The sequence below is a fragment of the Scyliorhinus torazame genome, chromosome 14, assembly GCF_047496885.1.
Source record: "Scyliorhinus torazame isolate Kashiwa2021f chromosome 14, sScyTor2.1, whole genome shotgun sequence".
Classification (NCBI taxonomy): Eukaryota; Metazoa; Chordata; class Chondrichthyes; order Carcharhiniformes; family Scyliorhinidae; genus Scyliorhinus; species Scyliorhinus torazame.
The window spans coordinates 209,704,281-209,731,983 of record NC_092720.1 but is presented as its reverse complement, the minus strand read 5'-3'; the positions used below and the strand labels follow the sequence as shown (position 1 = coordinate 209,731,983).

The following is a 27,703-nucleotide window of genomic DNA, read 5'->3' as shown; positions in this document are numbered from 1 at the left end:
ATGACTTCCCCTTCATAAAACCATGCTGACAATGGTGGATTAAGCTTTGTCTTTCCAAATGTTCAGTCATCTTCTCCTTAATGATTGGTTCCAGCAACTTCCCCACCACAGATGTCAAGCTAACCGCTCTATAGTTCCCTACTTTTTGCCTCTCTCCCTTTTTGAAAATGGGCACCACATTAGCTTGTTTCCAATCCACCGGGACCCTTCCAGAATCCAAGGAATTCTGAAATATCATAACCAATGCATCTACTGGGCTGATTTGACCAAAGAATTCTGAGTGCATTTCTGGTGGGATCGGGAGAAAGTGTGCAAATCATAGAATCCCTACAGTGTAGAAGGAGGCCATTTGGTCCATCGAGTCTGCATCGACCCTCTGAAAGAGCACCCTACTTAGGCCAATGTCCCACCCTATCCCTGTAATCCTATAACCCTGCCTAACCTTTTCAACACTAAGGGGCAATTTAGCATGGCCAATTCACCTAACCCAGACATCTTTGGACTGTGGGAGGAAACAGAGCACTTGGAGGAAACCCACGCAGACATCGGGACAACATGCAAACTTCACAGTCACCTAAGGTCGAAATCAAATCCAGGTCCAGTTCTGGAGGCCCGCTCTGGTCTCACCCAGTGTCTGCATGCTCTCGACCATGGAGCACAGGGAGCGGACCATCTCCGTCTGGGACTGCACCATATCACGCTGTGACTGGGCCACCACAATTTGGATCAGCCAGTGACTGCAGTATCTCCCTCTGAGTCTGGGCCACCTCCCTCTGTGTATTTGCCATATCAGCCAGCACCTGGGCAATGAAGCCAATGTTGTCAGCCATGGCCCGCTGGGCCTGGGTCATGCTCAGAAGCACCGCTGCAATTTCCTGGTGGCTCTGGCATATGCTTGCCTGTGAGGCAGCAATCCTGTCCAGGACTTCAGCCAGCGCCTGCACAGAATGCCCCAGGCTTTGGACATGCTGATCCATCGTCAAAACCGTTGCCACAATGCCTCTACCGTGGAATGCCACCTGTGGCGTGTTGGCCTGGGTGACACGCATGGTCAGCACCATCTCCTGCTCCTGCACGCGGTTGGACTCCTCCACCTGTGCCTGCAGGTGTTGGATGCTCGCCGACACTGGCTCTGCGACTGCATTGCCATAATCGATTGGATTGTCCCTGGGATTCTGGAAGGGCCTGCCCACCGACCGTCCGCCCCTCGGGACTTCCTACCCCCACCTGCTGTACCAGGTCAGCTGTGTGCTGAGCACCAGAGAGTGTCCCAGGAGCCTCTACACTAAAGTGCCCAACCGAGGTGAGTGTCTCTGGGTTGGTGGAGGGTGTTGGAGACGCTGTGACGGGAAATCTGTGTCAACATCGGAATCGAGCTCCGGGGGTCCTGGGTCTTGGGTGGAGGGCTGCTGTCTGAGATGCTCTCATTGTCGGTGCTCAGCTTATGGGGAAGGCTCTGGCTGTGGCACTGGCTGGGGGCAGGGGACAACAAATGGGCCCGCCCCATCTCTGCGAGACACAAGACAATATGCATAATTTGGCCCGGGAGAGTGGCGGGGGGGGGGGGGGGGATACTAGGTGTGTGTGTGGGTGAGGGGGATGAGGTGGTGTGGTGGAGGGGTTGGTGTGGTGGTGGGCGTGGGTGTGAGGGTAATGTGGGGTGAGGATGAGGGTGGTGTGGGGTGAGGGTGAGGATGAGGGTGGGGTGTATTGAGGGTGGGGATGGTGTGGGGGTGCAGTTGGTGTTGGGGGAGGGGGGGGGTTGACACATGTGTCCCTGGGAACCGCAACTCAGCGGGGTCTCACTTCCTCGCTGTGGCCGAACTCCACATCCGGGCCGCCAACCCAGTTTAGAGCCCTCTGTTCGGCCACAGTGAGGGGCCGCAGATCCGGCGGTTCCCCCTCCAGTTTTCCCCCCGCTCACAGCAGTTATGGGTGACCTTCTCCTGGAGGGGTCGCGGGGGGGGAGGGGAACAACAGTGTTAGACAGCCCGACGCATGCAGGCCATTGGGTAGGTAGCTGGTGGCCTCAGGGCACCCAGCCATAGTGGTCGGGAGGTTACCAGCATGTGAGGTGGGGGTTTGGCCACTCTCCAGTTTGGAGGGGGGTGGCAGGTTATGGGTGTGTTGGACAGAGGTTAGTGCCTGGGGCACAGTGTTGCCTACTCACGCTGGCCACCCTGAGGAGGTCGTGCAGATTCTTCCGGCACTGCAGATCAGTCCGGACGACATTCCCCACAGCGCTGACCGCCACTGCCACCTGCACCCAGGCACGACAGACGGCGGCTGCTGGCAGCCTCCTTCCCGGGCCGAAGTACAGGGTCATCTGCCTCTCCTCCATGGCATCCAGGAGGGCTTCAAGCTCGGCATCTGTGAAACGTGAGGCTGTGCATCTTGCTGTCATCTTGTTGATTGGGATGGTGTGTGTGGGGAGCGCAGTGTTTATATGCAGCTGCAGCTTGTCAGCCTCCTGAGTGTCAATCGCGATCTGGTGAATCCTGCCCCATTTCTCATTGGAAACAATTGTGTTCCATGCGGTGCCAGTGCTAGCCCCTTAACAGTAGCTGAATCGGTTCAGGTGTGGGGCCAGTTTTGCTGCTGTGGAATCCACAAATTCTGTGTTGGCATCAACACTTAGGGATGGATTCTCCGTTTCTGGGACTAAGTGCTGATGCCTGCGGAGCATGTGTGGCTTTTACGATCAAAACATCGGCGCCGACCCCTCACCGATTCCAGTACTGGTGAGGGGCTAGCACTGACATCAAACAAAACATCTGCCTCCCGCGTTGTAAATGGCCGGAGAATGGCCAGGTACCGGGCTGTGTATGCGCATGGCTGATGCCCTGCAGTGGTTCCGCCATACAATATGGCGCCGGCCATATGCAGAACCACAACATGGCGCCGGCCATGCGCGGAACCTAACCCACAACCGCGACCCCACAACCCACCCCTTGGCCACTCCCCATCAGTCCCCCAGCCCTGGCAGACGCCCCCCTGACCAGCGGCACGGATCCCGGCTGAGTGTGGCAGCGCTGGACACAGCCTGCAGCTGGCACGCCGGCTCAGATCCCACATCCCGCGCCGTCAGGAACTCGGCGCTTCGGGGGCAGAGCATCGCAGGCAGGCCAGCCGATAGCGCGCCAATGTCATTGAAACATCGTGCGGCGTGCGTCACGATGATGCTGGTTTGGAGGGGGTGGAGCATCACCAACTGGCGTGAAACCGGCGCCAGCCCCGATTCCGCCGGTGTCTGAATGGCTTCTCCGCCCAATCGCCGAACCCAATTTTGGCGTCAGGCAACAGAATCCCGCCCCCGGTCTCAGAAATGGAGAATCCAGCCCAATATGTTTTGACCTCAACTACATTCTGTGGTTGCGAATTCCACAGACTCACCACTTCCTGAGTGAAGAAATTCTCTTAATCTCTGTCCTAAATGGTCTACCCTGTATCCCCAGACTGTGACCCCCCTGGTCATCCCCCACCATTGGGAATATCCTTCCTGCATTTACCCTGTCTAGCCCTGTTAGAATCCCCCGACATTCTTCTGAACTCCAGGAAATATAACCCTAACCGACTCAATCTCTTCTCATATGTCAGTCCCGCCATCCCAAGAACCAGTCTGGTAAACCTTCTCTGCACTCGCTCGACAGCAAAAATATTCCTCATCAGGTAAGAAGCTCAAAACTGCACACAATATTCCAGGTGTGGCCTCACTAAAGACTTTCATGACTGCATCAATATATCTCCTGGACTCGGAACCTGTCGCTATGAAAGCCAACATGCCATTTGCCTTCTTTACCACCTGTTGCATCTGCATGCTTTCAGCAGCTTATGCACCAGGGCACACAGGTTGCGTTGCAAATCCCCTTCTCTTGATGTGTAGCCATTCAGATAATAATCTGCCTTCATGTTTTTGCTACCAAAGTGGGTAACCTAACATTTATCCCCATTATACAACATGTGCAATTCATTTGCCCACTGACTCAGTTTGCCCAACTCACACTGAAGGATCACTGCAACCTCCTCACAGCTCACCCTACACCTGGCTTGTACCATCTGCAAATTTAGAGATGTTACATTTTGTTCCCTCATCTAAATTACTAATATATACTGTGAATAGCTGGCGTGCCAGCATTGATCCCTGCGGTACCCCACTAGTCAATGCCTGCCATTTGGAAAAATAACTGTTTATTCCTATTCTTTGTTTCCTGTCTGGCAAACAGTTTTCTATCCATCTCAATAAATTACCTCCAATCCCATGCAATTTAATTTTACACACTAATCTTTAACGTTGGACTTTGTTGAAAGCTTTCTGAAAATCCAAATAAATCACATCCATTAGCGCCCCCTCATCAAATCTTCTGGTTAATTCTTCGAAGAATTCCAGTCGATATGTCAAGCATGATTTATTTCCCTTTCATAAATCCATATAGACTCTGTCTGACCTTCCCCTTGTTTTCCAAGTGCTCTGCTATGAAATCTTTGATAATGGACTCCAGTATTTTCCCCTCTCCTGACGTCAGGCTGACTGGTCTATAATCCTTATTTACATTAGCTACCCTGCAATCTGTAGCAACTGTTTCAGAGCCTATAGATTCTTGGAAGGTGAGCATCAATGCATCCACCATTTTTAGAACCACTTCCTTAATAATATGTGACTTAGGGCAGCAGGGTGGCGCAGTGGGTTAGCCCTGTTGCTTCACGGCGCCGAGGTCCCAGGTTCGATCCCGGCTCTGGGTCACTGTCCGCGTGGAGTTTGCACATTCTCCTCGTGTTTGCGTGGGTTTCGCCCCCACAACCCAAAAATGTGCAGAGTAGGTGGATTGGCCACGCTAAATTGCCTCTTAATTGGAAAAAATAAATTGGGTACTATTAAAAAAAAAAATAATAATAATATGTGACTTAGATTATCAGGTCCTGATCAATTTCAATTCCCTTATCAATCCTAACAATTTCCCCTCAGTGGAAGGAGGCAGAGGGCAGAGGTGATCAAAGTTGTTTTTGTGACGAGAAGGCTATGTCCAGCAGTGTGCCACAGGGATCGGTTCTGGGTTGCTTGCTGTGGTGTACATGAGTGATCGTGGTGTGAAAGAATGGGTTACTTCTCAGATGGTGGTGTGATAAATAGTGAGGAGGAAAGCCTGAGATCACAGGACAATATCTACAGGCTGGTCAGATTGACAGCATGGTGGAAAAAGGAATTTACCACTGAAAGGTGTGAGGTGGGTATTCTGGAGGACTAACAAAGCAAGGGAAGGATGCTAGGAAGTATAGAGGGAGAGAGGGATCTTGGAGTGCATGTCCATGGATCCGTGAAGGCAGCAGGACAGGAAGATAAAGTGGTTAAGTAGGCATATTTGATTTGATTTATTATTGTCACCCGTATTAGTATACAGTGAAAAGTATTGTTTCTTGCATGCTATACAGACAATGCATACCGTACATAGGGAAGGAAGGAGAGACTGCAGAATATAATGTTACCGTCATAGCTAGGGTGTAGAGAAAAGATCAACATATAGCACATAGGATATTTGCTTTATTAGCAGAGGCATAGAATGTGCAGAGAGGTTATGATGGAGCTATATAAAATGCTGATTAGGCCACAGCTGGAGTACTGTGTGCAGTTCTGGTCATCACATTATAGGAAGGATGTGATTGCAGTAGAAAGGATGCAGGGGCCGTTCCCCAGGATGGTGTGTGGGCTGGAACATTTCAGCGATGAGGAGAGCAGAGAAGGCTGAGGAGGTCCTGGCTGAGGTGTACAAAATTATGAGGGACATAGATAGAGTGGACAGGAAGGTACTTATAGCCTTAGTAGGCACTAACCCTCGACGACTATGGCAGGGCCTACACAAGATCACAGACTACAAAGCAAGGCCAGGCGGATGAACTGAACAAGCTCTATGCCCGCTTTGAGCAGTCGACCAATGTATCTGTGCCACCCACCCCAACAGCCCTGGACACACCCATACCCACTATTACAGCCTCAGAGGTAAGAGCTGCCTCCTGTGAATATTAAGCAGTTAATGTTATAAATCTGTCTTTGTCAGAATTTTTTAGAAATGGTTTAAACGTTCAGCGATAGAGGAAATATGCTGGAAAGGGAAATATTACTTTCTTTTGCGACTGAACAATAGATAACTTTTTTAAAAAATTACTTTTTCTGAGTTACAATGCCAGAGCTCCGAGTGTGGACAGGGGCGAACCCCTAATCCTTGCCTGCTCCAAAAAACAATTCAAATTCAAATTGTGTCCAATTCATGGTTCCCACAAGAGAGACATACCAGATCTGAGCCAAAAGGCAGAGCAGATATTACACTTGATCTTAGCCAAAAGGCCGAGAAGCGATAGCAACAGATAACTTGAAAATGCAAGAGCAGAAAACGGAAGCACCCACGTCAACGTACAGCCTCAAAGCCTGATGAAAGATTAGTTGCCAATTCATCACACAGTAGAGGAGATGGTAAACATTTAGGCTGTCCACTTGTGTATTAGAAAAAAGCTTAGACAACAACGTAAAGGCTGAAAACACCTGACAGCTTAATGTCCAACTACGCCATCTGTGGGGCCCACAACTCACCAGGAATCCTGCACTCCTCTACTGGCATCTTGAATATATGATTGGGAGCTGGACCTCCAGCTGCCGAGATCCCGAGCTCTGGAATTCCCTCCCTGATCCTCTCCCTCTCTCTGTCTCTCTTTCTTCCTTAAACACTCTCTCTAAAATCCACCTCCGTCATCCATATTAATAGGTCTTTATGTGCCTGTGTCAATTTGTGCTTTCTAACGCTCCTGTGAAACTCCTTTAGACTTTATATGACATTAAAGTCTTTGCTGTTGTTGTTGTTAAGGACACAGAGCCAGTTTATTTTATAGAATAAAAATAGAGCCCTTTCTCGGGTTGTTCAGGCTACATGCAGGGACATGGATGACCCTCTCCTTGGATACATGGCCGAACGGCTCTCTCAGGGTCAGTCGGAAGGTCTCAGACACTAACAGTCAACTTCAGGCAAGTGATCATTTCCAGCCTGGGAAATTTACCTGACATCGTCATTTATACAATATTGTACAGCAGTTATAGAAAATCTAATACTGTTCAATCACGGCCATAAAGATAGTTATTCTAAAGCAGTTGTTTGTGAATTATAAACAGTAATGTTGGAGCCGAAGAACAATCCTTTAAAGTTATGACAACAACCAAGAAATAAATCCATAAGAACACTTTACTGAGTTATTTTATCAAACTGCAGAATTTCAGTAAAGAACATGTCCTACCTTCTCTTCTGACAAGCTTCCTCCTGAAAGAAATGAATGGGGAACAGTGAGGATGACAGGAACAGATTTCAGGAGGAGTTAGACAGGCTGGTGAAATGAGGAGACTCAGAACAGATGAGATTTCACACGGAAGTGGAAAATGATGGATTTTGGAAGGAAGGTTGTGGAGAGTCAAATAAACTGGAACTAAGCATCAGCCCGCTCACAGACACAGTGACTCTCACACACCATACCAGACACAACCACACACTCACAACATGCTGGAACTGGATTACAATGGGAGTTCCAGGGGAACATTAAACTTGGGAAACATGGAAATAATCACAAAGCAACTTGGGAATTTGGAGCAGTTTGTAATTTGGTGGAGTGGGCGGACGTGATTTTTCCCGTTCATTTTGTTTTCTTTCTTCTGGCTTTCTAACTGTTAGTCTGCAGGGAGAGATACAGAGAGCATCCTAGAGAGGGAAGTGATATAAAGACCTTGTCAACTTGTGGGGGGAATAAACTGGTGACATCACAGTAAAGCTGTGACCTGATTGGCTGGTCAGGAATCTGTTAAAAATTGGGGGAAAACTAACATTGAAAAAACTAATTAAAACGAATTAATTAACTAGATAGAGGAGTAACTAAACCTGAGGGCAGAGATTAATATTTAGCATTTAATTTTATAGTAAAACCTAGCTCCAGGACCATATAATTAATTGTAACTTCATCTAATAAAAATTTAAATATTTATTTTTAATTAATACGAGTGCTTAAATGTCACTCAGCGGGGTGCAGTGCTCTAACTGTGAGATGTGGGAGATCCGTGAATGCTTCCAGCATTCCAGTCAACTACATCTGCAGGAAGTGTAACCAATGGCAGCTCCTCACAGACTGCGTAGTTTGGTTGGAGCAGCAGCTGGATGCACTTAGGAGCATGCAGGTGGCGGAAATCGTCATAGATAGGAGTTATAGAGATGTGGTCACACCCAAGGTGCAGGCAGACAGATGGGTGACCGCTAGAAAGGGCGGACAGTCAGTTCGGGAATCCTCTGTGGCTGTCCCCCTCTCTAACATGTATACCATTTTGGATACTATTGGGGGGGATAGCCATCAAGGGAAAACAACAGCAGCCAGAACAGTGGCACACAACTGGCTCTGTTGCTCAGCAGGGGAGGGCAAAGTGCAGGAGAGCGCTAGTTATAGGGCACTCTACAATAAGGGGCACAGATAGGTGCTTCTGTGGATGTAAAAGAGACTCCAGGATGGTATGTTGCCTCCCTGGTGCCAGGGTCAAGGGTGTCTTTGAACGAACACAGGTCATCCTGAAGGAGGAGGGTGAACAGCCAGAGGTTGTAGTCCACATAGGTACTAATGACATAGGCAGGGTGATGAGGTCCTTCAGAAGGAGTTCAGTGAGTTAGGCAGTAATCTAACAAGCAGGACCTCCAGGGTTGTAATCTCAGGATTACTCCCTGTGCCACGTGCCAATGAGGCTCAAAATAGGAGAATAGTGCAGCTAAACACATGGTTAGGAGGGAGGGTTTCAGCTTTCTGGACCATTGAGATCTCTTCTGTGGCAGGTACGATCTGTACAAGAAGGACGGGTTGCATCTAAACTGGAAGGGCACCAATATCCTGGTTGGTACATGTGCTAGAGTCACTCGGGAGGATTTAAACTAGTATGGCAGGGGGGTGGGAACCAGAACGTTAGCTTAAAAGGTGTAATAACTGACGGTGAAATAGAGAACAAAAATAAGAGAACATTGGATTGGATTGGATTGGATTTGTTTATTGTCACGTGTACTGGGGTACAGTGAAAAGTATTTTTCTGCAAGCAGCTCAACAGATCATAAGGACATGGGAAGAAAAGGGAAGAAAAGAAAATACATAATAGGGTAACTACATAAGCACTGGCATCGGATGAAGCATACAGGGTGTAGTGTTAATGAGTCCATAAGAGGGTCATTTAGGAGGTACATCACCCTCAGGCAGAGCAAAAAAATAACAAGTGTGAGAAGGGAGGTGATCAATGCAGGACTGACAGTGTTGTACCTAAATGTGCGCATTATACGGAACAAGGTAAATGAGCTTGTTATGCACATTGAAGTTGGCCGGTACGATGTTGTGGGCATCACAGAGACGTGGCTGCAAGGGGATCAGGGCTAGGAATATACAAGTATATGTGTCCTATCAAAAGGACAGGCAGATGGGCAAAAGGGGCGTGTTGCATTGTCAGTAAGGAATGAAGTTAAATCGATAGCAAGGAGCGATATAGGATCAGAAGGCATAGAATCTCTTTTGGGTAGAGTTGAGGAATCGCAAAGATAAAAAGACCCAGATGGGAGTTATGAACAGGCCCCCCTAGCAGTAGTCAGGATGTGGGGCAGAAAATAAATCAGGAGATAGAAAAGGCATGTAAAAAGGCAATATTACAAGATTATTACAAGAATCATGGGGGACTTCAATACGAAATGTTTCAGTAGGGGAGCATTTCGGTAACAGTGACCACAATTCAGTAAGTTTTAAAGTACTGATGGACAAGGATAAGAGTGGTCCGAGGATGAATGTGCTAAATTGGGGGAAGGCTAATTATAACAATATTAGGCGGGAACTGAAGAACATAGATTGGGGGCGGATGTTTGAGGGCAAATCAACATCTGACATGTGGGAGGCTTTCAAGTGGCAGTTGAAACAAATACAGGACCGGCATGTTCCTGTGAGGAAGAAAGATAAATACGGCAATTTTCGGGAACCTTGGATGACGAGTGATATTGTAGGCCTCGTCAAAAAGAAAAAGGAGGCATTTGTCAGGGCTAAAAGGCTGGGAACAGACGAAGCCTGCATGGAATATAAGGAAAGTAGGAAGGAACTTAAGCAAGGAGTCAGGAGGGCTAGAAGGGGTCATGAAAAGTCATTGGCAAATAGGGTTAAGGAAAATCCCAAGGCTTTTTACACGTACATAAAAAGCAAGAGGGTAGCCAGGGAAAGGGTTGGCCCACTGAAGGATAGGCAAGGGAATCTATGTGTGGAGCCAGAGGAAATGGGCGAGGTACTAAATGAATACTTTGCATCAGTATTCACCAAAGAGAAGGAATTGGTAGATGTTGAGTCTGGAGAAGGGGGTGTAGATAGCCTGGGTCACATTGTGATCCAAAAAGACGAGGTGTTGGGTGTCTTAAAAAATATTAAGGTAGATAAGTCCCCAGGGCCTGATGGGATCTACCCCAGAATACTGAAGGAGGCTGGAGAGGAAATTGCTGAGGCCTTGACAGAAATCTTTGGATCCTCGCTGTCTTCAGGGGATGTCCCAGAGGACTGGAGAATAGCCAATGTTGTTCCTCTGTTTAAGAAGGGTAGCAAGGATAATCCCGGGAACTACAGGCCGGTGAGCCTTACTTCAGTGGTAGGGAAATTACTGGAGAGAATTCTTCGAGACAGGATCTACTCCCATTTGGAAGCAAATGGACGTATTAGTGAGAGGCAGCACGGTTTTGTGAAGGGAAGGTCGTGTCTCACTAACTTGATAGAGTTTTTTGAGGAGGTCACTAAGATGATTGATGCAGGTAGGGCAGTAGATGTTGTCTATATGGACTTCAGTAAGGCCTTTGACAAGTCCCTCATGGTAGACTAGTACAAAAGGTGAAGTCACACGGGATCAGGGGTGAGCTGGCAAGGTGGATACAGAACTGGCTAGGCCATAGAAGGCATAGAGTAGCAATGGAGGGATGCTTTTCTAATTGGAGGGCTGTGACCAGTGGTGTTCCACAGGGGTCAGTGCTGGGACCTTTGCTCTTTGTAGTATATATAAATGATTTGGAGAAAAATGTAACTGGTCTGATTAGTAAGTTTGCAGACGACACAAAGGTTGGTGGAATTGCGGATAGCAATGAGGACTGTCGGAGGATACAGCAGGATTTAGATTGTCTGGAGACTTGGGCGGAGAGATGGCAGATGGAGTTTAATCCGGACAAATGTGAGGTAATGCATTTTGGAAGGTCTAATGCAGGTAGGGATTATACAGTGAATGGTAGAACCCTCAAGAGTATTGAAAGTCAAAGAGATCTAGGAGTACAGGTCCACAGGTCATGGAAAGGGGCGACACAGGTGGAGAAGGTAGTCAAGAAGGCATACGGCATGCTTGCCTTCATTGGCTGGGGCATTGAGTATAAGAATTGGCAAGTCATGTTGCAGCTGTATAGAACCTTAGTTAGGCCACACTTGGAGTATAGTGTTCAATTCTGGTCGCCACACTACCAGAAGGATGTGGAGGCTTTAGAGAGGGTGCAGAAGAGATTTACCAGAATGTTGCCTGGTATGGAGGGCATTAGCTATGAGGAGCGGTTGAATAAACTCGGTTTGTTCTCACTGGAACGAAGGAGGTTGAGGGGAGACCTGATAGAGGTATACAAAATTATGAGGGGCATAGACAGAGTGGATAGTCAGAGGCTTTTCCCCAGGGTAGAGGGGTCAATTACTAGGGGGCATAGGTTTAAGGTGAGAGGGGCAAGGTTTAGAGTAGATGTACGAGGCAAGTTTTTTACGCAGAGGGTAGTGGGTGCCTGGACCTCGCTACCGGAGGAGGTAGTGGAAGCAGGGACGATAGGGACATTTAAGGGGCATCTTGACAAATATATGAATAGGATGGGAATAGAAGGATACCGACCCAGGAAGTGTAGAAGATTGTAGTTTAGTCGGGCAGCATGGTCGGCACGGGCTTGGAGGGCCGAAGGGCCTGTTCCTGTGTTGTACATTTCTTTGTTCTTTGTTCCTTGTTTGAAAATGAAATGAAAATCGCTTAGTTGTCACAAGTAGGCTTCAAATGAAGTTACTGTGAAAAGCCCCTCATCGCCACATTTCAGCGCCTGTCCAGGGAGGCTGGTACGGGAATTGAACCGCGCTGCTGGCCTGCCTTGGTCTGCTTTAAAAGCCAGCTATTTAGCCCTGTGCTAAACCAGCCCCTAATATGCAGGTGGACTGGGAAAATCAGGTTGGTAGTGGATCCAAAGAAAAGGATTTTACGGAATGTCTAAGATGTTTTTTTGGAGCAGCTTGTGACAGAGCCTACTAGGGAACAGGCAATTCTGGATTTGGTGATGTGTAATGAGGCAGGCTTGATTAGGGAACTTAAGGTGAAGGAACCATAGGGAGCAGTGACCACAATATGATAGAATTTACACTGCAGTTTGACAGGGAGAAGCTGCAATCAGATGTAACGGTACTACAATTAAATAAGGGTAACTACAAAGATATGAGGGAGGAGCTGGCCAGAGTTGATTGGAAAAGGAGGCCAGCAGGGAAGACAGTGGAACAGCAATGGCAGGAGTTTCTGGGGTTATTTGGGAAGCACAACAGAAATTCATCCCAAGGAGGAGGAAACATGCTAAGGGGAGGACAAGGCATCCATGGCTGACAAGGGATGTCAAGGACAGCATAAAAGAAAAAGAAAAAGCACACAAAGTGGTGAGCATTAGCGGGAAACCAGACGATTGGGAAGCCTTTAAAAGCGAGCAGAGGACAAATAAAAGAGAAATAAGGGGGGAGAAGATGAAATATGAGTGCAAGCCAACTAGTAATAAAAAAGAACAAAGGAAGAGGTTTTTTTCAATATATAAAAGGTAAGAGAGAGTGAAAAATAGACATTGGACCACTGGAAAATATGGCTGGAGAAGTAATGATCGGAAACAAAGAAATGGTAGAGGAACTGAATGATTACTTTGCATCAGTCTTCATGGTGGAAGACACCAGTGGGATGCCAGGGGCACAGGTGAGTACAGTGGCCATCACTGAGAAGCTTCTGGGGAAATTGAAAGGTCTGAAGGTGGATAAATCACTGGAACCAGGTGGACTACACCCCAGGGTTCTAACAAAAGATAGCTGAGGAGATTGTGGAGGCAGTGGTGGTGATCTTTCAGGAATCACTGGAGGCAGGAAGTGTCCCAGAGGACTGGAAAGTGGCAAATGTAACACCACTGTTTAAGGAGGAAGGCAGGCAGAAGATGGGAAATTATAGGCCAGTTAGCCTGACTTCGGTCATTGGTAAGGTTTTAGAGTCTGTTATTAAAGATGAGATTGCGGAGTACTTGGAAGTGCATGGTAAAATAGGACTGAGTCAGCACGGCTTCGTCAAAGGGAGGTCTGACAAATCTGTTAGAGCTCTTTGAGGAGGTAATAAGGAAGTTAGACAAAGGAGAACCAGTGGACATAAGGGCCCATGGTGTTACAGGTAAGATCCTAGAATGGATAGAGGATTGGTTGACTAGCAGAAGGCAGAGAGTGGAGATAAAGGGATCTTTTTCAGGATGGCAGCCAGTGACTAGTGGTGTGCCTCAGGGGTCTGTGCTGGGACCACAACTTTTCACAATATACATTAGATCTGGAAGAAGGAAATCAGAAGCACAAAGGAAATTGGGAGTATTGGTTCAAGATTCTCTTCAGGGTTCAGTCGGCAGTTAGGAAGGTAAATGCAATGTTAGCATTCATGTCGAGAGGGCTAGAGTACAAGACCAGGGATGTACTTCTGAGGCTGTATAAATGAGGTCAGACCTCATTTAGAATGTTGTGGGAAGTTTTGGGCCCCGTATCTAAGGAAGGATATGCTGGCCTTGGAAAGGGTCCAGAGGAGGTTCACAAAAATGATCCTTGGAATGAAGAACTTGTCGTATGAGGAACGGTTGAGGACTCAGGGTCAGCACCCGTTGGAGTTTAGAAGGATGAGGGAGGATCTTATTGAAACTTACAGGATACTGTGAGGCCTGGATAGAGTGGACGTGGAGAGGATGTTTCCACATGTAGGAAAATCTAGAACCAGAGGACACCATCTCAGACTAAAGAGGCAATCTTTTAAAACAGAGATGAGGAGGAATTTCTTCAGCCAGAGGGTGGTGAATCTGTGAAACTCTTTGCCGCAGAAGGCTGTGGAGGCCAAATCCCTGAGTGTCCTTCAGACAGAGATAGATAGGTTCTTGATTAATAAGGGGATCAGGTGTTATGGAGAGAAGGCAGGAGGATGAAAATGAGAAAAATATCAGCCATGATTGAATGGCGGAGCAGACGCAATGGGCCGAGTGGCCTAATTCTGCTCCTATGTCTCATGGTCTAATAAGTGTGAAGAGCAAGAAAATTCATTCTCTGGAGATTACAGGTATTCCCAGGTTTCTGCAGACAGTGTGGAAGCTGCTAGTTCAGAGACAACAGTAGAACAGTTCAGGAAGGGAATCAATTTCAGTTTAGTTCTGTATTTTTTCAGTAAATTCTATATCTATTTCACAATTATCATCAGTTATTTTGTGACTGTGAAGTTTCACTGAACTGACCCGCAATATATTCCCTCACCTTCAAAAACATCAGCTGATCTTTTTGCTCCATCTGTTTCTGCAACTTTGAGAGTTTCTCCTCAATAGAATTTAAATTCTCCTGAATCTCTCGAAGGTTTTTCTCCATTGGTCCTAGAATCCTCTCCTCTTCTTTCCTGAGATCTTTGAGTAAACGCTGCTCTTTCTCAGTGAGAGTCTGGTGCATTTTACTGAACTCGGATGTGATGTGGATCTGCAGACAACTCGACTGTTCCTACCAAATGAAATGTGAAACATAATTAATGTCCCACGATAAAGGGAACAGAACTAACCGAGATCCCAGAAAATCAGCACAGGGAGACCTTACCCTAACTTCAGAAATCTTCCCTTTCTGTTTCAGTTCCGTTTCTAGAACCGCCGATTTGTTCTCTGTGAGAGAATCTAAAGAAGATTTCAGCTGATCCTGGAATTGGGAGAGAAAATCGCAGAGTGAAAGTGTTAGAGCAGAAAATGGGGGGAAACTATCAGTTTGGTTCTTTGTTCTTTATAAAAGAATTTCCCCTTTACCTTACAGATTTCAGCAGCTTCTTTAATCGGCAGGAAGCGGTGCTCTCTGTGTTCCCGCGAATCTCTACAAATTAGACAGATCAATTTCTTGTCAGTTTCACAAAACAGCTTCAGTTCTTCCTGATGTTCCTCACAGTGAAGTTTACTTTCCTTCTCTTTCGGGTTCAACTTTGATATTCGAGCTTTCTCGGCTAAATTCGCTAAGGCCCGATTTATCCTGAGGTTTCTTTCCGGAAACTCCTCTCTACATTCCGGACAGGAGTTTATCTCCTTTTTTTGCCAACACTGGGAGATACAGGAGCGGCAGAAGTTGTGTCCACACTCCAGTATTACCGGATCAGTGAAGAAATCAAGACAAATGGGACAAATTGCCTCCTCGGTCCAACTCTCTGCTTGCTGTCTGGAAGCCATGTTCACACTCAACACTTCCTGATTCAAATCAATTTCAGTTTCGATCTTTCTGTCGAACACTTTCAGTTCAGCGATTTCCTGGTGAAGTTCTCTGCGATACTCAGGGAATTATCATTAACTACTTGTTGACGTTCTTGCGACTTTGAAACCCTCACTCAGTGTGAAGGATAAACAGGGTTGGAGCCGGAGGGAAATAATTGAACCCCGTGGGAGGCGGGTGGGGCTGCAGGGAATGTTGACAGGGAGACAGGAAAGAGAGGGAGGAGGCGGAGAGAGAGGAGGTGGAGATGGGCGGGATTGAGATTCCATTACATTTGTCTCCAGTCTGAACTCGATGCCGATGACAAACCCTCTGGGAAACTCGGTGTGAGATCCAGGTGCAGAAACTGAATTATGTTCATGACAGCAGCCGCTCACATTAAACCACAAAGTATTATAAATGTCAAGGAGAGATTTTACACAACAGATACAGGGAAGAAATTTAGACGGTTTGACCTGTGAAGTTTGTTTTTATTTTATATAAATACAAACTTGCGGATTTATATATATTTGTCAGGGCTCCTGACCCAGAGAAACATCAACTGATGAAGGAAGATTTGAAGTGGAAACTCTCCTCCAATATTCGGCGGACTTTCTTCACACAGAGTGATGAGAATGTGGAACTCGCTGTGACAGGGAGCGAGGTAGAGAGAGTTGAGACATTGACAGGGAAGCTTGAATCACGCAGAATTATATCACACAGAATGTGTGTGGAGCTGGTTTTGTATCGGTTTGAGAAAATTAAGCTAATTTTCTGAAACAGGAAATGTCCAGAGATATTCAAACTCCGTCTGGGGAATTTTGGGGTCTGTGTGTTCCTGTCTCAGACAGCGCAGTCCTCCCAGTCCCTGATAAAGAGGAAGCACATCACAGGGTGTGTGTGGGGGGGGGGGGGGGGGGGGGATTGTGGGACAGACCAATGGAAATGGGAGGCGGTGAAACGACATCCCGTTGAGATTGAATTTGAAGACTCGTGCTAATCCAGGAAGGAAAACCACAGACTGAAATTTTGAGAGACATCAGCTGGTAAACAGATATTTTAGCAAAGGTTTGAAAATGTAAAGGCGACAACGGGAAAAGGAGAGATCAATGTTGACTGGAAATAAATGTCTTGTTTTATTGCAGAGATATTGTCTGTGATTCCGGTGTAAAATGTTTGATATATCTGACAGTATTGAACATTGGGTTTTATTGCTACTGCCTGGGTGTTAACCAGCTCGTGTGTGGAACACAGAAAGGACAATCTGGCCTGGCGGACATGGACATCCCTCACACAGCCCAGCGGAATTTACTGACATTCATTCCAACACAAGGAAAACCTGGGACATTTCTGTCATTTTCGACAGTCTCCCTCCCTAACAGCGGCTCCTGTACTGGGGAGTAATTCATTGCGGAAGCAGTAAGTTTCTGGGATGTGTTGAGTCTCTGTGAACTCAAATCTTTCATTGTTACAAACAGCACGGCTGCCACCTGCTGACAGAACACTAGCTTTCGGAGCACTGCTCCTTCCTCAGGTGAATGAAGAGGTAGGTTCCAGAAACATATATATAGACAAAGTCAAAGATGCCAGACAATGCTTGGAATGCGAGCAATTGCAGGTAATTAAGTCTTTCCAGATCCAGAGATAGGGGTAACCCCAGGTTAAAGAGGTGTGTCTCAAGCCAGGACAGTTGGAAGGATTTTGCAAGCTCAGGCCAGATGGTGGGGGATGAATGTAATGCGACATGAATCCAAAGTCCCAGTTGAGGCCGTATTCATGTGTGCCGAACTTGGCGATAGGTTTCTGCTCGGCGATTTTGCGTTGTTGCGCATCCGGAAGGCAACCTTGGAGAATGCTTACCCGGAGATCAGAGGCTGAATGCCCTTGACTGCTGAAGTGTTCCCCGACTGGAAGGGAACGTTCCTGCCTGGTGATTGTTGCGCGATGTCTGTTCACTCGTTGTCGCAGCGTCTGCATGGTCTCACCAATGTACCACGCTTCGGGACATCCTTTCCTGCAGCGTATGAGGTAGACAACGTTGGCCGAGTCGCACGAGTATGTACCACATACCTGGTGGGTGGTGTTCTCATGTGTAATGGTGGGACCCATGTCGATGATCTGACACATCTTGCAGAGATTGCCATGGCAGGGTTGTGTGGTGTCGTGGTCACTGTTCTGAAGGTTGGATAGTTTGCTGCAAACAATGGTTTGTTTGAGGTTGCGCGGTAGTTTGAAGGCAAGTGGTGGGGGTGTGGGGATGACCTTGGCAAGATGTTCATCTTCATCGAAGACTTGTTGAAGGCTGCGAAGATGATGTCGTAGTTTCTCTGCTCTGGGGGACGAAGGGTACTCTGTCGGTTGTGTCCCATGTTTGTCTTCGGAGGAGGTCGATGCGATTTTTGCTGTGACGCGTTGGAACTGTCGATCAATGAGTCAAGCACCATATCCCATTCATACGAGGGCACCTTTCAGCGTCTGTAGATGTCTGTTACGCTCCTCCTCGTCTGGGCAGATCTTGTGTATACGGAAGGCTTATCCATAGGGGATGGCTTCTTTAATGAGTTTAGGGTGGAAGCTGGATAAGAGGAGCATCGTGAGGTTATCCACAAGCTCTATCCTCCACCCCTTCAAAACATCTGCTCATCTAGGCCACAGCCATAAGTGCCCTGTGGAACACCTTAAACTGAATAAGGCTAAGCCTGGCGCATGCCGAGAGTGCATTAACTCTCTTTTGTGAGGGCCACGAAGAATCCAGCATGAGTTTTAAAGATACAAAGAAATAACATTTATTTACAATAACATATATATACAACAGCAGCAGCAACTTCCCATGCTGCTCACTCTTCTCTCTGGCTGTTTCCAAGCTGGCTAGCTTTATTTATGCAGGGGGCCTGCTAATGATTTCTCCGCCCCCCCTCATTGGAAAGCTCATACTCCCATAGGATTGTGAGATTGTCATTAGTCCCCAGCCAGTGGTAAGCATCCCCCCCCCACCCAAAGTCCAAGGAATTCACCAAAGACCCTGGCGAAGGAGAACATCGGACTCGTTTTGCTGCAGGCCGGACACCATTTGCATGAGGCGCTGGATCGGCTGGCGGTAACGAGACAGAGACCGGCGCTTCCGTGATGAACGGCATAACGGTTGTACATCCACGGCCCGTGGGCCCGAGGATTCCCCCTCTGAGTCTGCTACCTCCGTCATCTCGGCGTCTCTATCTCCACACGGTTCTGTAACGACCTGCGCAGGCTTTGAGTGAGACACCAGAGGAAGATTGTGAGGAATGCTTTTCATTGCGTCTGGTGTTTGTGGCTGTAGAAATGAGCTCCGGGGGCAGGGAATCTGTGGAAGGGATAGTCTTCTGGACCGAACGTGGTCTACATGTTTGCGCTGGAGACGACCCTGGGCTTGCACCTGGTAAGAGATAGGGCCCGTTTGGTGAAAGATTATGCCAGGGACCCACTGGGCACCACCAGCAAAATTTCGAACGAACACTGGGTCACCGGGCGCAAACTGCTGAATCGGACAATGCCGAGAAAAACCATGACTCTGCTGTTCTTGTGTGTGGCGCCAATGTCTGGGGAAACTATGCTAAGGCCCGTGCGAAGTCTCCGGCCCATTAGGAGTTCTGCGGGAGCTACCTCAGTCACCGCATGGGGGGTGGTCCTATATGAAAACAAAAAAACGAGCCAGTCTCATGTCCATCGACCCGGAAGACTGCTTCTTTAGGCCTCGTTTGAAAGTCTGCACTTCGCGCTCCGCCAACCCATTTGAAGCCGGGTGGTAAGGGGCAGTGCGGATATGGCGTATGCCGTTCACCTTCATGAACTTCGCAAACTCCTCACTTGTGAACAGAGTGCCATTGTCCGTGACCAGCACCTCGGGGAGGCCATGCGTACTGAAAGACAAACGCATCTTCTCGATTGTTGCGCAGGACTTTGTGCCTACCATCTTATGCACCTCTAGCCATTTAGACTGGGCATCGATTAATAGAAGGAACATGGATCCTTGAAAAGGGCCGGCAAAATCCACATGTAAGCGCGTCGAAGGCCGCCCTGGCCATTCCCAGTGATGTAGGGGCGCGGCCGGCAGAAGCTTCTGATGCTCCTGGCAAATGGAGCAGTTTTGGGCCACCTTCTCAATGTCGGCATCAAGGCCTGGCCACCAGACATAACTCCGGCCAACATTTTCATTTTGGTCACACCTGGATGCCCATTGTGCAAGTCTGTTAGTATCAGCTCCTGTCCTTTTTCCGGGACAATCACACGCGTCCCCCAGAAGAGGATGCCGTCTTCCACACTGAATTCTGACAGCTTGGAGGAAAATGCCCGCAACTCGCCTGGGAGATGTCTATGCTGCCCACCATACAGGTCATGTGCTGAACATCTGACAGGACTGGCTCTGTCTGGGTCCACTCACGGATCTGTGATGCCATGACAGGCAAGGTGTCCATAAAATCTAGGGTTGCAACCACCTCACCAGTCGTGGGGGTCGACATGGGGCTGGTCGATAAAGGCAATCGGCTCAGTGCATCGGCATTCGCGATCTGGGTTCCTGGTTTGTGCTCCAAAGAATACTCATATGCAGCGAGCAACAAAGCCCAGTGCTGGATCCATGTGGAAGCAATGGGCGGTATTGGCTTATCCTCTCTGAAAAGTCCCAGCAGAGGCTTATGATCAGTCATGATAGTGAAGTGGTGGCCATACACGTACTGGTGGAAACGCTTCATCGCAAAGACCACCGCCAAGCCCTCCTTCTTGATCTGCGCGTCCTTCTTTTCCGCTGCAGTCAATGTGCGGGAGGCGAAAGCTATCGGCCGCTCGGCCCCGGTCTCCATCTTGTGGGACAGGACGGCCCCAATACCATATGGGGATGCATAATATGTGACGAGCAAAGGCTTTCCAGGATCATAGTGGGTTAGTAACCCAGACAACGACAATTGTTCTTTTACCTGCCGGAAAGCGGTTTCTTGCGGCTGACCCCAAACCCTCTTTAGCTGATTCTTCTTTAGCTGAAGGTGCAACGGGGCCAGCGTAGTTGCCAGATTGGGGAGGAACTTCCCATAATAGTTTACGAGGCCGAGAAAAGAACAAAGATGCGAAGTGTCAGTCGGGGTGGGGGCCTGTTGAATCGTGCGCACCTTCTCTGCGACGGGGTGCAAACCTTTGCGGTCCACCCGAGAACCCAGGTAGACGACTTCCTTCGCCTGAAAGACGCATTTTATGCGACGTAAATGGACTCCAGCCTCCGAAAAGCATCTAAGGACAGCCTCCAAATTTTCCAAATGTTCCTGCTCCCACGTCCCTGTGATCAAAACGTCATCGAAGTAGACAGCGACATGCAGTAAACCTCTAAAAATGCCCTCCATAACGCGTTGAAAAGTAGCGCAGGCAGAGGATACTCCAAAGGGCAAACATGTATATTCACACGGGCCCACCGGTGTGTATTAATTGTTCCATATGGCCGGGAGGCAGGGTCCAGCTCCAACTGTAGGTAGGCGTGACTCATATCTAATTTTGTGAATGAGAGTCTGCCTGCAAGCTTCGTGTAGAGATCCTCTATGTGAGGCATTGGGTATCGGTCGAGTCGGGAAGCCGTATTCACTGTAAGTTTATAGTCACTGCACAAGCGAACTGTGGCATCTGGCTTTATTACAGGTACAATTGGTGCTGCCCAGTCAGCGAAACGGACGGGCATGATAATACCCAAAGTCTCCAAACAAGTGAACTCCCCTTCTACCTTCTCGAGCAAGGCGAAAGCCACCGGGCGCGCCCGGAAATAGTGCTGCGTGGCTCCTGGGTCAACTTGGATATGGGCTACGGCCCCTTTTATTTTCCACAAACCAGGCTGGAATACATCTGGGTATCGTCCTAGCACCTCAGTCAACCCTCCAGAAACTGTTTGGACGATGTGCTGCCACTGCAACCGCAAATGGCACAACCAGTCCCAACCCAACAGGCTGGGCCCATGGCCGCACACCACGATAAGTGGGAAACGCTCCTCCTGGCGTCCATAAACAACAGGGGTCATCATAGTTCCTGCAATGTCCAATGGTTCCCCCATGTAGGTGGCCAACCTGGCCTGTGTGTCGGTTAATGTAAGGGTCTGTATACCCTGCTTGATGTGGTCGAATGTCCTCTGGGCGATCACGGAGACTGCTGCACCAGTGTCCAACTCCACCTCAAGCGGGTGACCATTGACCCATACTGTCACCTTAATGGGGGCCACACGGGGAGCTGCCACACAATGCAGCTGCAGGCAGTCATCCTCCGTCTCCATGTCCTCGGGAGTAGTCACCGCAGGTTCTTCCACATGGAAGGCACAGCCCCTTGGCTGGCCCCAGTTTCGGTCAGAACGATGGCTCCTCTGGCGCCCCCAGGACCGGTGTCCGCGACGGGGTCAGCGCCTACGAGTCTGACATAGACATGGCTCCTCATCTATTGGTTCTTGAGAAGGCTCCTTTCGGGGACGAATGTCCGATGGCCACTGGCGTCGATCCGGACGTCGCCTCGCCCAAGGTACCGCAGGGGTGCAGGGGGATGCTTTCGGATGGAAGGGGTTGCGCCCCAAGGCATGCACCTCCATTCCCTGTAGCTCCTGCACTCCTTGTTCTGCGCTCTCTCGGGACAATACTATTTGAATGGCCTGTTGAAAAGTGAATATTGGCTCAGCTAACACCATTCTCTGGGTGGCCTCATTGTTAATATCGCAAACCCAATGGTCGCGTAACATTTCTGACAAGGTCTCACCATAGTTACAGTACTCCGCAATCCTGCGTAACCTGGATAGAAGCTCGGCAACGGATTCTCCTGGGGTCCTCTCAGCGGTATTAAACTGGTAACGTTGGACTATCGTGGATGGGTTGGGTTAAAATGTTGCCCCACTAAGTTCACAAGTTCATCAAACCTTTTGGTGTCCGGCGCAGCTGGGTACGTAAGGCAATCACCCCAAATGTATGTGGGCCGCAGGCGGTGTAGAGGGTGCCATCTCCGCTACTCCACTACTGGGCCGATATCTGGGGTTTGAATATCTGTGTGTGTCTCTCTCCAGCTGGCACTGAAACTTCAGAGGCCAGGGGATGTCGCACTGGGACACTTCCACTGAAGAGAGCACTGATTCAAGCCTGCCGTTTATTCCTAACCGACAGCCTGAGACTTATATCACACAGATCTCCAGACCCCTACCAATACCCAGGTGATTCTCTCTCTTGCCGGTGGTACAACACCCACCCGGTTCCTACTCCACTAGAGTAGCTTTCCCAAGAGAGAGAATAGGACACTGCTGTTTATTTCCTAACCAGCAGTCTGTCCTGAGTGAATCGCTCAAGATGACCCTCGATTCTTGAACCCGGAATTAAGGTGAGGAGTATTTTTAACAATGACTTGGTCAGAGATCGCTGGTGAAGGATTGAAGAATTTAAACGACTCCAATTAGCATCAAATCAAGATTTATTGTAAAACCCAGGTCAAAATCATCAACAGAAGAAACACAATAAAATCTTATGCTCTAATACAACTAAGTCTATTCAAAAGGTAATATAGCGGACACAACGAAAATTCTTACGGTTACACAGGTTTTAGCAAAATCACAAGGCACAAAACAAGTTCCCTTCCCCAAAGCCTCAACCACTATTAAAATCAAGGGAGTTTCGCAAGCTGCTGCGGGTTACTTACGGTCACAGGCTGCAGAGGTCAAGTCAGGGGTGCAGCGGTCGAGCCAGGAACGAAGAGACCCCCAATTGAAAACACAGCCCCTTTTATATTGCTTTACCTGGCTTTGTTCTGTGATCGGCCAGCCCCTTTTGCATTGAAAAGGTAAGTTTTAAAGTTCCCGCTGGTCCCGCCCCCTTTGAGCCGGTCAGAGCTGTCGAGATGGGAGTACCTCCCCTAGGTCCGCCTCCAGTCTGTTTTTTGAGATAACGAGGTTGAGCTCCCTTGAAGATTTTCAAAGACTTCCATCTGCTCCGGAGATGCTGCTATGTTGATGGGGTGTTGATTGGATTCTGCTCTGGTGGAGGCCAGGTCATTTACATTTGCATGGGGCTATGACCATCCCATTGTCCTGCTTGCATGCAAGCCTCCTGTGTATTCCCGTGCCCCTTTGTCTGTGTCTTGATGTTATCTTGTTGTCTGGCTCCTTCTTCCTTGTAGCTCCTAGGGGGGTGTTTGTAAATATTTATGTGCTTATGTCCCCACTCAGCTCAGCGGGCCAAGCCTGCTGGGAAAACTGGTTCTGTTCCCTTGGCTGGAAAGTCAGTTTACAGTCTCTGAGTTTCTCCAAAAGGGCCGAATTGCCCGAAAACCTTACAGATGCCCCTTCGATACGTCCCTACCTGCTTGGACCGTATCGACACAGGTGAAGGGCAATTATTTCCTTTTGTGTGGACCGTAGGTCCCCCCCCCAACAACATGCGAAACTACAAGTCCCAAGACAGTTCCCTTAATCTAGGCTACCCCTGATTTCAATGAAAGGGAAAGACAAGACCATACTTAATTCAAGCAGACAGTAACATATACACATTGCACCGGAACCCCAAACGTAAGGGTCCCTGTACATATATCCCACTCAAGTACACATTGCACCGGAACCCCAAACGTAAGGGTCCCTGTACATATATCCCAGTCAAGTAACTGGGACCCGCGAATCCATACAACTATTTACAATTGCATCTGTTTATTTCATCAAGGATCCTCCTTTCTTGGCTGCACTTCGCTTCTTCCCGTTGAGGGCTCTTCATTTATCCTCCATCGTCGATACCTGCAGCTGAAAGGTTTAGTCCAACTGAGGCGGCAGCATAATGTACCCCCTGTACAACATTTCCTTTGTGGGGGCAAACACTAAACCATTCTCAGGCTCCCCCCTGGTGGTGATCGGACAGTTGTGAGGGTCGATCGGTTGGGCTGTGGGCAGGGGTCGCTTTACCTGAACCAGCAGTTCGGTAGCTTCTACAGTCATCCCTTCCCTGGGCGTTACACATCCCTCCCCACTGCGGTCAATTTATCCCGTTCCCTGGGTTCTGCCCCCACCTTACAAAAGTGATTAATGCCCCTTGTGGACATGCCTTGGTAGATCCCCATGAACACAAATAAATGCCCTGGTCAGAAGCCCACCCCTTATCCCCGCAAACGGTGATCCTACCCGGTGACCCCGTGATGGTCCGTTAGGTGTTGTCCAGTCCGTTCCCAGTCCGAGGACCGATCCCTCATGTCCAGCCTCAGCTTCCTGGGCCACCACCGTCTCCCCAAAGGAACGTCCCCCTCACAGGTTGAACACACCCGCCTGCCCTCAGTCACCCTAACCCGGTCAGTCGAAGGACTCTTCTGTCTCGCCTCTGCGGAGTTCTCCCGGTCCCACCATCGCCAAGATCAGCAAACTCCACATCGTCGGGTGCCCCATCTGTAAAACCAAAACACATTCTTGCCTCTACAGCCCTACCTACCTTGAAGTGCATGGGTGCTATCCGGTGGCGGCAGCAGCTCCTGCTTTGAAGTTGCCGCAGCCTGTCTGGGGTTCTGTGTTTACAGCCCGGCTCCCCAGGGTCCTAGTGCCTGCCGCTATCCGGTGGCAGCAGCAGCTCCTGCTTTGAAGTTGCCGCAGCCTGTCTGGGGTTCTGTGTTTTACAGCCCGGCTGCACCAGGGTCCTAGTGCCTGGTGCTTCATCATTTTACCCTTGCACCAGGCGCTTCTGTGTTCCCACGATCCTAAATACTTCACACACAACTACACACTAATTAGAACTAGCAGGGGGAAAGAAAAAGGAATATGATATATACAATGCCACCCGTCTCCGGGTGGCCAAATTAAAACTGTGCCCCGCTAAACTGGGGCAGTTCACCTGTTTGGTCCAATGGCTCGGGCCAGACCGTCCCCTCCCGGGGGTTCGGGCTGCCCCTTGCCTCTCCTTTCCCAACAGGGTTCGGTGATCCCTCATCGCTCCCTTCCACTCGGGCCCCCTTACTGCGGGACCGGGTGACAGGGAGATGGGATGGGGACCATCTTACCGGGGGCTTGGAGACCCGATTGCTCCTTCGTCCCCTGACTGGTTCCCAAACCCAAGGTGATACCTCCACTTCCTCCGCCTCCTTAGCCTCTATACTAAGGCAGGCCACCTGACCCACAGGTAAGGGCTTGGGAATCGTTCCTGTCCCTGGGCTGGGTGCTTGCAGCACTGTCGGTCTCTTTGGGACTGCCCCTTCGGGACAGCACCTTGTCACCGGTTGTGTGACCGTGGAGTCAGGGACCTCCCCCACCGTCGTTAATTCTACGGGGGGTTTCTCCACTACCACCCCCCGTCTTCCCCCCACCTTGCTCTTTTTTGTCCTTATGGGGTGGAACAATTTAAATTGACTGATGTGGCGTTCGCATGGGTCCCACCTTAAGGGATTTAAACTGCAAATAGCCCCTGAGGCAGCCTCCAGAATGGGACCCTGCACCTGGACCGGACCAGGGTCTGGGGCTAGAACTACCCCTGCGCTCCCTTTTTCCTGAGGCTGCTCCCTGGGTAGTCATACGGGTTCTTGTGGTGTGGGTGCGGGCAGGCCCTGGCCCGTTGCCATTGCCACCTGTCCCGACCCAGCTGTTAGGTTCTGCAAAAAGGCTAAAAGTTTCTTTACCTCGAAGGTTTCCGGGGCAGCTGCTCCTGCCGCCGGGGTCTGACTCTCTACTGCGGGAGCCCTCTCCTGCTTGCTAGGGTTTTTACATTCCCTCTTGAAATGCCCGGCCTTCCCACACCCGTAGCATACCGGTTTCTCGTCGGAGGTCCGGGTGCCCACATGCTTCCACTCTCTCTTAGGGGCTGCTGGCGCGATTTCATGCACCCTACCCTTAAGGGGCTTGTCCTCACCCCTCTCCCCATTACGATATGCGAGGGTAAGTTTCCTAAGGACCTCTTCCTCATTAAGGTCCGGACTCTGCGGGTCGAACCAGTGTTCGGCTTTTGCCCTAACGTTAGGGAGACAGTTGGCAACTAGGGTCTTCAGCCAGTGGGCGGTTCTTTCCCCTAAATTCCGTCTATCCGCTTGAACCCCGCATGCCTCCATATAGACAATCCACAGCCTGTCTGCGAACATGGTGGGAGATTCCCCTGGTTGCTGCTTGGTTTCCCCCACTCTCATGAAAGGGCTCCCCAGATTCAAGCCCATCGCCTCCAGAACAGCAGTCTGTGCGGCCGCCCATGTGTCAGGTCTTCCCCCATTCCCAGAGGTCACTGTCCTGCATAGCTGTGCATCTAGGGTCATCAGGAGCATCTTTATTTGCTCCCCTTCGTCGCAGTCATTGATGTTGGCAGCCTGTTCCACCTCCATAAAATGCAGCGACGGATCCCCCTTTGGAGTTAGTCTGGGAACGTGGGCCACCATCCCCCTGAGCGCGGATGCCCCATGAGGAACGATAATGTCGCCCTCAACCGGTCCCCTGTTTGCCATCCCCGCCGGGGGACCATACCTTCTTTGCCTGACAGGGCACATCTGCCCTACCTGGGGTTCCTGCTCCTCCTCCCCACTGTCCAGCTCTCCTGCCTCGTTGGGTAGCCCCCCTGTCCCCGGGCTAGCTACCCATATAGGAGACGCCGCTATCTGGGGATACACTGCCGACCCCCCTTGGACTTGCCCCTGAACGTGCAGCCCGATCCCCCCCTGCCGACCCGGACACGATCCCGGTGCCTCAGGAGGCGGTCTATTCCCCTTGGCCTTTGGGGAATCATCCGCTGCGAGGAGCACCTTGCCCCTTGGGACCCCCCCTGGACCTACCAGGTGTATCTGTCCCCTGAACTTGGACAAGGTCTCCTCCAACTCCGTTATTCGTGCCTGGCACGGCCCGTGGGCACAGTCCCCTACTTCCTCGCGAGCCACCCGGTACGCTGCCTGGATGTCCCGGAACTTCCCCTCCAGCTTCCTACACTGCTCTGTACTCCGAGCATATAGTTCCTGGAGCCTCCGTTCCTTTTCTTTACCCTCCACTATCTGGCAGTGGAGATAGTCCTTCTCACACCGGTTAGACTCGCTTTCCTGTTTCATTTCTGTCATTTCTTCCCGCAGTCGTTCCGCTGCGCTAGCGCTGTCCCCTGCGCTGGCCCTCACTTCTCTCAACTCCTGCTCTAACTCTTCGACCCTATCCTCTGTCTTGACTACCTGCTCGGACAGGCAAACCAGCCAAACT

The 27,703-nt window shown here is 49.5% G+C and overlaps 1 non-coding gene and 1 pseudogene across 1 annotated transcript; both read right to left on the bottom strand.

Moving 5' to 3' along the window:
• The window catches only part of LOC140390439 (zinc-binding protein A33-like), a 42,868-nt pseudogene extending 27,123 nt beyond the window's left edge, over nucleotides 1-15,745 (bottom strand).
• On the bottom strand, nucleotides 6,150-6,349 carry LOC140390917 (U2 spliceosomal RNA). The gene has a single exon (XR_011934956.1). It is a non-coding gene; the product is annotated as a U2 spliceosomal RNA (small nuclear RNA).
• Nucleotides 15,746-27,703: the final 11,958 nt, after the last annotated feature.